The sequence below is a fragment of the Elephantulus edwardii genome, unplaced genomic scaffold (genome assembly GCF_000299155.1).
Source record: "Elephantulus edwardii isolate Elephantulus edwardi_28Jun2011 unplaced genomic scaffold, EleEdw1.0 scaffold00073, whole genome shotgun sequence".
Classification (NCBI taxonomy): Eukaryota; Metazoa; Chordata; class Mammalia; order Macroscelidea; family Macroscelididae; genus Elephantulus; species Elephantulus edwardii.
This window is the reverse complement of record NW_006399823.1, coordinates 12769521-12784283: the sequence shown is the minus strand read 5'-3', so window position 1 is coordinate 12784283 and position 14763 is coordinate 12769521. Positions and strand designations below refer to the sequence as shown.

General features: G+C 41.3%; 1 protein-coding gene across 1 annotated transcript in view; it reads left to right on the top strand.

Moving 5' to 3' along the window:
- The first annotated feature begins 12845 nt into the window (after positions 1–12845).
- CREM (cAMP responsive element modulator) overlaps positions 12846–14763 on the top strand; it is a 110906-nt gene continuing 108988 nt past the window's right edge. Inside the window, exon 1 of the mRNA XM_006888924.1 lies at positions 12846–13205. The gene's annotated coding sequence lies outside the window, so the exon portion shown is untranslated. The remainder of the gene's footprint in view (positions 13206–14763) is intronic.

Here is a 14763-nt window from a genome sequence, read left to right as displayed (position 1 = left end):
AAGTATGTCAGATGAAGCTTTAGAATCCTTGCCTCTGAGGAGCAGCCTGGTTTCACCCTCTCTGGGACGAAACTGTTTGTTCTCCAACCAGTCTACTGTATATTCAATATTCTTCTCCAGCACCACAGCTCAAAGGCATCAATTCTCCTTCTATTATCCCTAGTCATTGGCCAGCTTTCTGGTGCATAGCAAGTAATTGCAAAGACCATGGTCTGTTAGTCTCCAGACTGATGTCATTGCTCTTCAGTACTATGGAGAGGCCCCTGACAGCAGACTTTTCCCATGCAATTTGTCTTTTGATTTCTTGGCTTCTGATACCAAAAGGGCTGACTGTGGAGATAAGCAAACTGAAACTATTAACAATATCAGTCTTTTCACTATGTACCATCATGCTGCCAGTCAGCCCAGTGATGAGGTTCTGGAGTATTCTATAAATTTTAGATATATTTATCAGATATGTCATTGCCAAATATTTTTTCCCAGTCTGGATTTCCTTCTTACCCTCCTGGAGAAGTTTTTTGATGTGCGTAAGGATTTGATTCTTAGAAGGTCCCATCTATATATTGTATTCTTTTCTGGTTGTAGGTTTTCCATTGTGCTCAAAAGATTGTTCGGTCTTCTAGTGTTCTTTCTAGTTTTTCCTCTGATGAATTGTATAGCCTTTGGTTTTACTCTAAGGTCTTGGATGTATCTTGAGTTGGGTTTTGTGTATAGTGTGAGAAGTGGGTCTAGTTTAAGTTTTCTGCAGTTGATTTTCTGATTTTGTCAATACCATTTGTTAAAGGAATTGTCATTTCCTACTTAACTGATTCCATTTCCTTGTCAAAGATCATTTGACTGTAGGTGGTGGTTGTTATGTGCCATTGAGTCACCTGCCATTATAGTGACTCTATAGTGAATCCTGCCCTATTCTGAGTCAGTCTCACAACTTCAACACACCTTATCCCACTGCGCCCCAATTACCATGTCAATCTATCTCATCTATGATCTTCCTCTCCTTCACTGTCTTTCCACCCTTCCAAGCATTATGCTCTTCTCCAAGAACTGGTCCCTCCTGATAACATGCTCAAAATATGTGAGACAGAGTTTTAAAATCCTTGCCTCCAAGGAGAAACTTGATTTCACCCTTTCCAATACATACTCTTCTCCAGCACCACAACTCATCAATTCTTCTTCTGTCATCCTTAGTCATTATCCAGCTCTCCTGATGCATAGCAAGTAATTTCTAAGACCATGTCCTGGATCAGGTGCACCTTAGTTCATAGGCTGACATCATTACTCTTTAGCACTTTGGAGAAATCCTTGACAACAGACTTCCTTGATGAAATTTGTCTCATGATTTCCTGACTGTTGGCGCCAAGGGTGGTGTTGTGGAAATAAGCAAACTGACCATAGGTAGATGAGCTGATTTCTGGATTCTCAATTCCATTCCATTGGTCCATATGTCTGTCACTGTGCCAGTATCATGCTATCTTAACCACCATGGCTGTGTCATAGGATTTGAGATCAAGGAGTGTAGTGTGATGCCTCCTATCTTGTTTCTCTTTTTCACTAGTGTTTTGCTTATTCATGGTCTCTTTCCATGTCAACTAAAATTGGAAATTGTCATTTCCACCTCACAGAAGAATGAAATTGATATCTGTATTAGGATTGCATTGAACTTGTAGATTGCCTTTGGTAGAATTGTCATTTTCACAGTATTGAGTCTCCCTATCCATGTGCATGTTATATTTTTTGTTTCTTGTGGTAATGTTTTATAATTTTCTTTGTATAGGTCTTTTGTGCCTATAGTTAGATTTGCTCCCAAGTATTTAACCTTGTGATTAGCTATTGTAATTGATATTGTTTTTCTAAGCTCCATTTCTATATTTTCTATATCATGGTAGAGAAATCCAATTGATTTTTTTACATGTTTATCTTTTACCTACTACTTTGCTGAGTTGGTTGACTATGTTCAATAATTTTCTCACTTAATCTTTAGAGTTTTCTAAGTACATTATCATATCATCTGCATATAGTTTTACCCCCTCTTTGTGAACTTGTATACCTCTTATTTCCTTGTATTGCTTTATTGCTCTTGCTAACACTTCTAGTACAGTATTGAATAGTAGATGTGAAAATGGGCATTCTTGTCTAGTTCCTGTTTTCAAGGGGAATGCCTTTAATCTCTACATTGAGAACTATGTTGGCTCTTGTTTTTGTGTATATACTTTCCACCATATTGAGGACATTCCCTTCTATTCCTATTTTGTTGAGTGTTTTAATCAGGAAGGGCATCAAAGGCCTTTTTGGCATCAATTGATAGGATCTTATGGTTCTTGTCTTTGCTTTGTTAATGTGGTGGATTACATTAATTATTTTTCTTATGTTGAACCATCCTTGCATACGTGTTATGAATTCCGCTTAGTCATGATTTTTTTAAATGTACTATTGGATTCTTTTGGCTAGGATTTTATTGAGCATTTTGGCATTTATGTTTGTGAGTTATATTGGCCTATAATTCTCTATTTTGGTGGTGTCTTTACCTGACTTTGGTGTCAGGGATATGTTTGCTTCATAGAATGAGTCTGGGATTATTCCATCTTTTTCTATTTTTTAAAAATACTTTATGTATATTGGAAACAGTTCTTCTCTGAATGTATGATACAATTCACTGGTAATATCATCTTGTCCAGGGCTTATTTCAGTTGAAAGTTGTTTTATGACCTGTTCACTGTCTTATTTCGTAATGAGTCTATTCAGGTGCTCTACTTCAGTGTATACTAGTTTGGGTAGGTTGTGAGATTCTAAGTTTTAGTCCACTTTCTCTAGGTTTTCATACTTATTTGAGTACAGTTTTTCTTAATATTCTATCATTAACCTTTTTATTTAAATTGATTCTGTAGTGATAGCACCCCATGCATCTGTTATTCAAATTATCTTTACCTTTTCTTTCTTTTCCATTGTTAACTTTGCTTGTGGTTTGGTAGTTTATTGACCCTTTTGAAGAACCTGTTCTTTTTTGAAGTTCCTGGTCTTTTTAAAAAAAAATTATTTTTGTGTGTACTGTCAAATCAGATCTGACAACAAGGAGAAGATTGTCCATCCTTCTCCAGCAAAGCATCTGGTGAATTTGAACCACTCACCTGTGGGGTCACAGTACAGCCTCTTGCCAGTAGGCAACCATAGCATTCAATTCCTGGTCTTATTGATAGTTTAATGTTTTCTATCCCGTTTATTTCTTTCCTAATTACTAAAATTTCCTTTCTTGTAGAGGCTGTCAGGGTTGGGTGTGGTTTTTTTCCTGTTCTTTTTCTACTTGTTGGAGAGGTTGGATTAAATAATCTATTATCTTTTTTTTTCTTCCCTTTTAATGTGTTTGCTTTTTGCTATGAATGAACCTCTAAGTACTGCCTTTTCTGTATCCCAAAAGTTTTGTTTTCATTATCATTTGTTTCAAGAAATGTTTTCTTTTTTCTATTGTAGCTGATGTTAGATGGATCTTAGCTGAAAGCAGAGAATACCAGAAGAATGTCTATCTGTGTTTCATTGATTATGCAAAGGCATTTGACTGCATGGATCATAACAAACTGTGGCTGACTCTGAGAAGAATGGGAATCACAGAACATTTAATTGTGCTAATGCGAAACCTATACTTGGACCAAGAGGCAGTCGTCAGAACAGAGCAGGGCAACACTGCATGGTTCAAAATTGAGAAGGGTGTATGCCAGGGATGTGTCCTATCTCCATACCTTTTCAACCTGTATGCAGAGCAGATTATCCGAGAGGCTGGGCTCTATGAGGAGAAGCGTGGCATTAGGATTGGTGGACGATCTATCAACAATCTGCATTATGCAGATGACACAACCCTGCTCACTGAAACTGAGGAGGACCTCATGAACTTACTGCAGAGTGTCAAGGACTGCAGCCTTCAGTATGGACTGAGGCTAAATGTCAAGAAGACAAAGATTCTCACCACTGGACCAATCGGTAGCATCAGGATGGAATGGCGAAGAGATTGAGATTGTTCACAGCTTCGGTTTGCTCTGCTCCATGGTCAACACTCTTGGCACCAGTAGCCAGGAAATCAAAAAACGCATTGCGATGGGAAAGTCTGCTGTTAGGGACCTCTCTAAAGTACTCAAGAGCAATGGTGTCTCTCTGGAGAATAAGGTCCGCCTGATACAGGCCATGGTTTTTGCAATCACCTGTTATGCATCAGAGAGTTGGACAATGACTAGGGAGGATAGAAGGAGAATTGACGCCTTTGAGCTGTGGTGCTGGAGAAGAGTACTGAATGTACCACGGACTGCCAAGAAAAAAAAAACAGATTCATCTTAGAGAGGGTTAAACCAGGTTACTCCTTGGAGGCAAAGATTCATCTGACATACTTTGGACATGATGCAAGGAAAGACAGGTCTTTGGAGAGGGACATCGTGCTGGGTAGAGTGGAGGGACAGCACAGGAGGGGAAGACCCTCTATGAGGTAGATTGATTCAGTTACTGGGGTAATCGGGATGGGTGTGTCAGAGGCAGTGCGATTGACACAGGATAGAGCAGGGTTTAGGGCTGATGTACATAGGGTCGCTATGAGTCGCAAACAGCTTGACGGCACATAACAACAACAACGACAATTTCTTCTATTACTCACTCATGTTTAAGCAGAGTGTTGTTCAGCTTCCAGGTGTATGGTTTTTTCTCCTTTTACCTCTCATTGTTGATTTCTAATTTTGTAATGCTGTGACCTGAGAAAGTCTGGGGGTTCATTTCTATTTTTATCTTGAATTTCTTAAAGCAAGATTTAGTTTACAGTGCTCTGTTACTAGTTTGATAAACTCTGTGTATGCCACAGTAAATTTACAGATACATTAAAAGAAAAATGAACTGTTTAGAAATACTATTTTCATGTATAAAAACAGTATAAATAGTTAAGCCATAACATAATTACTGTAGCCCCTTGTTCTAATTCAGTGCCCAGAGTGATGACTTTGAATTAAGTTCTTCCTCAACAAAGATTTTGGAAAAAAACCACAATTCTCCTGCATTATGAGAAATTATCAAATAGAAAACCAGTAATGTAGCAATAATTTTAAAATTTCTTTAGCATGTTAAGGATGGAGGATAGTTTAATTAAAGAAAGATTTTGGTAGAGATGCTATAAACAATGTCTATGCATATTAAAGATTACTATAGAGGTTGAGGTAATTGACTCTTTTGAAGTCTAATTTTACTTTAAAATATAGTTTTATTGTGGATGTACAAAACATTCCATAAATGTTACTTGATGATAATAATCTACAACCCACTTGGAAGTGTAATTTTTAATACCTTTTCCAAAAATGACTGAAACAGTACATCAACAGAGAACAGCCAGATGTGCAGACTGAGTTCAGAAGAGGCTATGGTACTAGAAATATTATAGCTAATGTTAGATGAAAGCAGAGAGTACCAGAGGAATATCTATCTGTGTTTCATAGACTATGCAAAGGCATTTGACTATATGGATCACAACAAACTGTGGCTGATTCTGAAAAGAATGGGAATCACAGAAATTGGGTTTATGTGAAACCTATACTTGGGCCAGGACGCAGTCATCAGGACAGAGCAAGGAGACACTGTATTGTTCAAAACTGGGAAGGGTGTATACCAGGGATGTATTCTATTTCCCTACCTTTTCAATTTATGAACAGAACAGATCATCTGGAAGTCTGGGATGTGCCATCAGGATTGGAGGAAGATTCATTAACAATCTGCGTTATGCAGATGACACAGCCCTGCTTGCTAAAACTGAGGAGGACCTGAGGCGCTTGCTGTAGAAAATCAAGGACTGCAGTCTTCAATATGGATTGAAGCTCAACATCAAGAAAACAAAGATTCTCACCACTGGGCCAATTAGCAACATTATGTTAATGGTGAAGAGATTGAGATTGTTAACAGCTTGAGTTTGCTTGGCTCCATAATCAACACTCTTGGTACCAGCAGCCAGGAAATGAAAAGACAAATTGCATTGGGAAAGTCAACTGTCAGGGACCTATCCAGAGTACTGATGAGCAACAACATCAGTCTGGAGACTAGGGTGCACCTGATCCAGGCCATGGTCTTCGCAATTGCTTACTATGCATCAGAGAGCTGGACAGTGACTAGGGATGATAGAAGGAAAATTGATGCCTTTGAGCTATGGTGCTGGAGAAGAGTGTTGAATATACCACAGACTGCCAGGAGAACGAACAGCTTCATCCTAGAGAAGGTGAAGCTGGACTGCTCCTTGGAGGTAAGGATTCTGAGGCTTCGTCTGACATACTTTGGGCATGTTGCAAGGAGGGACCAGTCCTTGGGGAAAGACATCATGCTTGGAAGGGTGGAGGTATGGAGAAAGAGAGAGTGAGAGAGACCATCGATGAGATGGCTTTAGTGACTGAAGTAATGGGGTTAGGTGTATCAGAGATGATAAAGTTGGCTCAGAACAGAACAGGTTTCAGGGCTGTTATACATAGGGTCACTATGAGTCACAAGCAACCTCGACAGCACATATTATATATATATTTTTTTCCCCTGGTTTAGGGTTATGGAGACTGAAGTTTGAGTGGCCTATTAGTACTTAGGATGAATAATATTTTTTCTTTTCTTCACTCATCTGTCTTCTTTACAGGGAAAGATGAATACTAGGTATCACCTTAGAAGAGACTGTCTTTACCAATATATTTTATATTAAAAGAGGGTTCTGTACATTTTTTGCTTTGTAACCTTAGCCTCTCAGCCTTCTTTTCCTTAGCCATGTAATAAATTAAACATTGAATATTGAATCTATAAGATTTTATGAGGAATAAACTAGGTAATATATAATGTAGACAGTTTAGGGTAGGGCATAAGCCATAAGTAAATGCACAATACATTAGCTGTCAGTACTGCTTTATGTAGTCACTTTACATCGTAGTTGCATTATAGGATGTAGTAGAGACATTTCTATCTAGACCATCTGGTAAAGTTTAAAATCATAATACAGGCACTCCTTACTCTATGAACTCATCTCAAAAGAAGCTCTTGAGTTGGAACCAACTCATAGTTGACCCCTGGGCATGTTTTCAAAGGTTGTAAATTGCACAGAAGATGGCCTATTTTCCCCCTATGGAGCTGGTGATGGATTCAGACTGCCAGAAAGGTTCACCTTTGAGTCAGTAACACAACCCCTTATGGATTATGCCACTAGAATTCCATTATGAAGTCATGTTGTTGCCGTTATTGCTGTTGTTGTTATGTGCCGTTTAGTTGCCTATGACTAGGTGTTGTTGACTTGGATTCACAGAGACTGTATGAACAACAGATCTGAACCTAGCTCTATCCTGCACCAACCTCATGACCTCTGCCAAGCTCAAGTCCATTGTTGTAGTCACTGTGTCAATGGAGGGCCTTCCTCTGGCTCTCCACCTTTCCCAGCATGATGTCTTTTTTCAAGGACTAAGCTCTCCTGACATACCCAAAATATATGAGCCAAAGTTTCCCCATCCTTGCTTCTAAGGGGCACTCTTGTAGCACTTTCTCTGAGACAAACTTGTTTGTTCTTTTGGCTGTCCACGGGATATTAAATGTTCTTCTCCAATACCACAATTCCGAGCTATCAATTCTTCTACTGTCATCCTTATTTATGGTCCAAGTTTCAGATGCATGTTGTTGTTAGGAGCCATTGAGTTGACTGCAACTCACAGCAACCATATGAACTAAAGAGCTGAACCTTGTCCTGTTCTGTACTATCTTCACCATCTATCTCTCACACACTTGAGCCCATTGCTGCAGACACTGTCAATCCATTTTGTAGACGGTCTCCTTCACTGACCCTCCACTTTTCAAAGAATGTCTCTCTCCAAGGAATAGCCTCTCCCAGCAACATGTCCAAAGTATGTGAGAAAAAGCTTTCATCTTCCTTGCTTCCAAGGAGCATCCTGGTTGTCCCTTTTCCAAGACACATCTGTTGTTGGTTCTTTTGGCACTCCATGGGATATTAAGTACTCATCTCCAACATCACAGTTCAAAGGCATCAGCTTTTCTTCTGTCATTTTTATTCATCGGCTAGCTTTCAGATGCATAGCAAGTGACTGAAAAGACCATGACCTGAGTCAAGCACACTTTAGTCTTCAAACTGACATTATTGCTTTTCAGTAATTTGGAGAGGTCCCTTGACAGCAGACATGCCCAGTGTAATATGTCTCTTGATTATCTGACTTCTGGTACCAAGGTGCACAGGAAGCAATTTTAATTTTTTTTAAATTTTTTTTTTTATTATTTTTTTGTGTGAGTGTACCATCAAATCAGATCTGACTGTTACAAGAGGAGATTGTCCCTCCTTCCCCGGCAGAGCATCTGGTGGATTCCAACCATGCACCTCTGGGATTGCAGTTGCAGTTCCTTGCCACTAGGCCACCAGAGCTCCCCTAGGAAGCAATTTAAAAAAAAACAATGATTTGGGTCAGGCGCACCTTAATCTCTCAATTGATATACTCACTCATTAGCATTTTGAAGAAATCCTTGACAGCAGATTTTCTCAATGGATCTTTTGTTTTCTTTATTGCTGCCACCATGGGGATTGATTGTGGATCCAAGAAAAATGAAATATTGACAACTTCGATCTCTTCTCCACATATCATGATGTTGCTTTTGGTTCAGTAGCAACGATATTTTCCCTTGATGTTGAGATCCATATTGAGGGCTGTTAGTAAGCACTTCAAGTCCTCTTCACCTCCCTGCATAACAATGGTTGTTATTGAATCTCCCTCCAATCCTGATACTACATTCTATTACTTCATATAAACTTGTTTCTCAAATGATTTGCTTAGTGTACAGATTGAATAAGTATGAAGAAAAGCTCTTCAGACTGCCAAGAGGTAAATTCTCATGCCCTTTCTCTGAAAACTGTCATTTTGAGGCAGTACATCAGCAGGTACATCACACTAGTTTCAGTAACCGCATATGTGTTAAGGTGAAATTGTGTTCCATAGAGCTTTTACTTGTTGATTTTTCCCAAAAGCAGACTGCCCAGCCTTTCTTCCAACGTGCCTTATGGCAGACTCAAAACCTCAATCTTTTTACATTATTAGTCAAATCTCCCAAAGATCCTAGATATTATGTAGAGTCTGAGAATATATCTTCTCAACAAGCTCTCTAAGTGAGTCCCAAATATAGTAAGTAACATATGGAATCAGTGTAGTTGAAGCAAAAGGGACTAACAAGAAATATCACTGAAAAAAATCTAAGTTGGACAAAGATCATGAAGGGCTTTGATGCAAAACTATATTTGTAAGGAACAACAATTTCATAAAAATACTATACAACATAGGAGAGTCTAGACAGCATTATGCTGAGTGAAATGACTCAGTAACATAAGGTCAAATACTGCGTAAGACCATTAATGTGAAAACAGGAGGATAACTAACAAGATATTTATAAATGTTCAAAAGGTCAAAGAGAGAAGGGTGCAAGAACAGAGTAGAGGAAAACCACCAAGATAGCAGAGGTTAGGGGGCAGACAGAGGGGGTGAAGAAATGGGAAAGATGCAACAAAACTTAAAGATACAGAGTGATATTAGCCATAGACAGTGTACATGAGTGAAACAATGTATATGAATGATTGATTGTATAAAGCATAATGCACATGAATGAAACAATGTAAACAAATTATTGCATGCAAACCAATACATTTTTTTCCTCCCTTGTTCTGTACTGTCTAATCAGATCAGACTGGCATAGGAGGAGATTGCCCCTCCTTCTCCAGAGGGGTATCTGATGGATTTGAGCCACACAGCTTGGGGAATGCAGCACAGCTTCTTGCCACTAGACCACCAGAGCTCCCTATAAATTATTTTTAAAAAATCCAAACAACTCCATTTAGACTTTGTTGGACAATCACTGTGATGTTTTTAGTTACATTTTTATTTACTTTTAAAATGAATAATGAACTAATACATGCATGTAATTCAATACCTACCAAAGTGAATTCACATTCCCCTTTCCGTCTCCATCTCTTAATGGCTCAGCTCTCTCCTAGTTGTTGCAAATTTTCAAGAGAAGGCATATCAGCAGAACCTTGCCTAAAGAAAATCAATTAGTTATATTTGAATCGACTGTTCTAAATGTAGGAATATATAAGAGACATGTATGATTTTACTCATACTAATAGAAATGGAAAGGAAAGGATGAGTGTAAATTGTAGAGATAAAAAGCAATAGGATGGGGAGCTCTGGTGGCCTAGTGGTAAGGAGCTGCAACTACAATCCCAGAGGCGCACGGTTCGAATCCACCAGATGCTCTGCCGGGGAAGGAGGGACAATCTCCTCCAGTACCAGTCAGATCTGATTTAACGGTACACGCACACAAAAATAATAAAATAAAAAAAGGAAAAAAAAGCAATAGGATTTGGCATTTGACAGAGGGCCTACAATATAGCAGCCATTTAAATATATTTAAGTGGATCCTGAATGGTATGTGAATAAAAGGGAAGGGAGGAAAAGATGATGTATGGAGCCCAAAATTACTGAAAGGTTAGAGGCAGCATGAGTAAGAGTTGAAAAGTGTCATTAATGTTGAAACAAACAATAGAAGTTCAGTTATAGAGGAAGAGATGGTATATATCATTTCAAACCTATTAAGTTGGAAATGCATATAAACTATTCAATTGGAAATGTCTACCAAGAGATAGTTTGAACCCACCCTCCAGTTCTGTGGAAGAAAGGCTTGGTGATCTGCTTTTAAAAGGACTGTAGCTGAGAAAACCTACAAAGTAACTCTACCTCTATAACACATGAGCTTATGAGTCAGAAGCAGATTCAAGGGGCAATTAACCACAAAAGAGAGGATTCACAAATCATACACTGAACGAGTGTAAAAATGGCTAGTTTCCTTATTAAGTACTAACACGATGGCTTATACATTTAAAAATCTTTACAAAACAACCCTAAGTGTTAGATACTATGCTCACCTTTATTTTGATGGCCAAAAACCAAAACCAAGCCAGTTGCCATTGATTCCAACTATTGTTGACCAATTACCTAATTGTCAGCTGTATTCCAGATGAGTTTTCAGGCTATGACTTCAGAAGCAGCTTGCTAGGTCTTCCCTGTCATTGTGTACCATTGTGTAGAAACTGACCTTCCAGCAGGTTTTCAGAGGCAGGAAATTGTGTGGAATGAGACTGCCCATCTTTCTCCTGCATAGGAGCTGGCAGATTCAAACCACATGTCTTCTGAATTACAGTGCAGCTTGTTACTACTAGGCTACCAGAATTCCCTTTCTTAGGAGGCACTTTTTCTTACAGTTGACCTACCTGTCAATCCCAAAGGCACACAGTCCAACCCAACAGCTGCTCAACAGGAAAAGGATGGGTAGTCTCCTCCCATATGACTAACTGGCCTCTGAAAAGCCATTGGAGGGTCGGCTATGAGTCTGTTCCAACTCTCTAACACATAGTATCTTTAGTTTAGTAGATAACTGCCTAACTTAACTCAGGGTCTAAGAAGATAGGAAATCTGTCTACAATGAAAATGCCTAGATTCACACCTAGATCTGTCTCCACCATTACAGCTCATGACAAAAAGATGAGTTGTTGTTAGGTGCTGTCAAGTTGACTACAACTCAGAACACATCTCTGAGGACCTGAACCTTGCCCTATCTTTCATTATCATCATGACCTCCATCATGCTTGAGTCCATTGTTGCAGTTACCATATTAATCCATCTCACTGAGGTCTACGTCTCTTCCACAAAACCTGAGAGCCTCGATCTTTCCCAGCACGATGTCTTTTTCCAAGGACTAACCCCTTCTGACAACTTGCCCAAAATATGTGAGACAAAGTTTCACTATCCTTGTCTCTAAGGAGCACCCTGGCTGCATTTCTTGTCAGACAGATTTGCTCTTTTGGCAGTATGTGGTACATTTAATATTCTGCACCAACATTACAGTTCAAAGGTATTGATTCTTTTTCTATTTACCCTAGTCACTGTCCAACGTTCAAATGTATATGAAGCATTTTAAAGTACTATGGCTTGTATCAAGTTCATTTTCATCTTTAACATTTTTGCTTTTTTAGCACTGTAGAGATGTCTCTCCAATACAACATGTCTTTTGACTTCTAGAGTACACGGGTATTGATTGTGGATCCAGCAAAACGAACTTGCTGAAAACTTCAATCTTGGTGGGCATGGCATCTCACACCAAGAATTATCTGTGCCCTACTCCTCCAAAAGGTATCATTTCTGAACATAAACGATGTAGCATAATTTATCAATTCTGAACACCGCTTTTTAAGTGATTCTGTATTCCAACATAAACTGATACTGTAAAAAGTCTCCGCTTTCCGAGTGTTATAACTCGGAATGTTATATACGTGCCAAAGTCACCGGGACGCTGCATTGGGGTAGGCACAAAGGTATTGAGTGACCCGCTGTATACCCTCCCTCTCTCAGTACTGTGGACGGGACAGGAGACGAGGGAGGTGGGATAGCTCCTAAAGACCACTCGAGCCAGGCCCAGTGGTCCGCAGGATGAGCCTCTCTGTTAAGATCGAGCCCGAATACTCATGGATATTGCTTGGGGCTGGGACTGCACTACTTCGTGGTCCAGAAAAGGAACCACCTCGCGACACTGACGTCTGTTAGGACAGCCTGCAATTAAAAGACTATCCGGAAGCCCGCGCCCGCAGGTGGGGAAGTTTCCGGTTTCTGGCCTTGTCCACTTTAGGCCCCGCCCCCTCGCCGGGTCTGTGGGTTTTGTTTTTTTTTCTTTGCTCCGCCCCAGCGTGGTTCCTTCTTCCAGCACAGCCCCCAGTTTATTCCGCCCCTCCCCCGACCTCAGTCTTTCCCCTCCTCCCCCCCCCCCGTTCCATTTAATTGTTGGATTGTCAGCGCCGCACTCCCGCTGGTGACCGACAGGGGGCGGAGTTAGAGTTTGGATTTTTCCGCAGGGCGTTCCCCCGGGAGGGAGTCGCGGCGTGGGGGAGGGGAGGGCAGGGCGCGAGGACGCGGTTGTGTCGCCTTGTGCGCTACATTTCGTCTGGGCTCAGCGAGGAAGCCGCGGCTGCCACATCAGAGCTGACGTGGGGACGACGTGGGGCCACCGCCGGCGCCGGCGCCGGCTTGCTGGGCGGTGGCGCCGCTCCTGAGCGGCGGGTCCGGCTCGGCGTCTCCACCTCCTCCCGTCCGTAATCAGTGACGAGGTTCGCTACGTAAATCTCATCGCAGCGGGTAAGTTGTGCGTCTGCCCCCCGGACCTAGAGACCTAAGAGCCGGCGACGCAGGAGCAAGAGGCGGAGGAAGGAGGCGGAGCGGAGCCCGGCCGGCCGAAGGGAGGGAGGGAGGGAGGGAAACCGGGCGGGCAGGCGGGCAGCGCGGCACGACCGGACTCCGGGTTTCCCAGGTCTGCCGAGCCGCAGAGGGAGCCGGCGGCGACCCACGGGCTGACCCGGAGCGGACCCCGGACCCGCTGCTAGGGCTGCAGGCTGGCTCTGCGCCGGGCACCCGCCACGGCTTCCGACCCAGAAGACCTGATCGGCGGGAGCTCGGCTGTCCGGGACGCGGCTCGTCCTCAGCTCGGCGCCGGCGGCTCCCGGGGCTCCGGCTCACCCTCCCCGAGGCCGACTCTCCCCGTCTCCCCTTGGCCGCCTCCGACCGAAATGTGCTCCGCACCAGACCTTAGCGCTACGTCCGCTTAAACTTGACCAGTTGGCTCGCTCCTTGTCTTCATTTTGTTCAACTAACTCGCTTAAGCGTTACACGAAGCTCTTCTGTTTTGAAAAGCGGTCTTGGCGTCTTTGGAACTCGGTAGAAGTTGGAAAAGTCTTATTTGACAGCCTGTTGTGCATGAAATATGACCCTCTCACTCTTAAAAAGAACAGGTAGAAGGACGCTGGTTTTGTTTCCCACAGCTGACAGTAACATTTTTTCTCGATGTTATGGACTCAGTTTAAACTTAAATCAACACTTTTCTTCCCCAAAACAGTACAAGGGACGTCGCTGATTGAGTCCTTAGAGAAACTATAGATTTGATGAGAGAAAGCTAAGATTCCTGATTAAGGAACCAACGTGGGACAGCGACTAGAAATCGCAGTTCATTTATTCTTTAGTTCTAATTTCTGTCTTTTTAGTGTCGCCTGGCAAGCTCTCTCAGCCTGCTTTGTAAAGAATACACTTACTCAACCCAGATCTTTATCCTACGATTTATTGTATCCGGTCCCTAAGTTTGAAATCATTTAGGCTTTTTTTCTGCATTGCTCTCAATAAAGCAGGTTTCAGTTGGCAAGTCCATGCTCAGAAACTTGAGCTTAACGTGACAAGCCTGAAAGCTCGCTGACTTGAAAGTGAAAGAGCCCTTGTGTACGTGACTTCCGTTGTTTCCGCCTTTTTCTGCCTAATTTGTTGGGCTGATGGAGCGCAACCACCTTCCTTTAAACACAAAGCCAGATGCACAGTGATAGAGGATTACTGCGTAAATTGTATTCGGTTACATTAATAATTCATGGCCCCTATCGTGCAGTGATTGTAAGCTAACAAAATATAAAAACAGGAAATTTCCTGTAGTTTAAAATTCAGATTCTTGTGATTAACGATAGACTTGTCTTTTGAATACAATTTTGGATAGTGAGCCTAATATGTTCATGTTTTGTACTGTATACAATATTTTCCACGTAGAGTGTATAACTTGAGGTACCAAGTTGGTGTTGATTTGTATCAAGTAATATTTGTGTCCCCCCTTCTTTTGGAGTACCATATTTTTCTCTTAACCTTGATCATCTTTCTAAGTGGT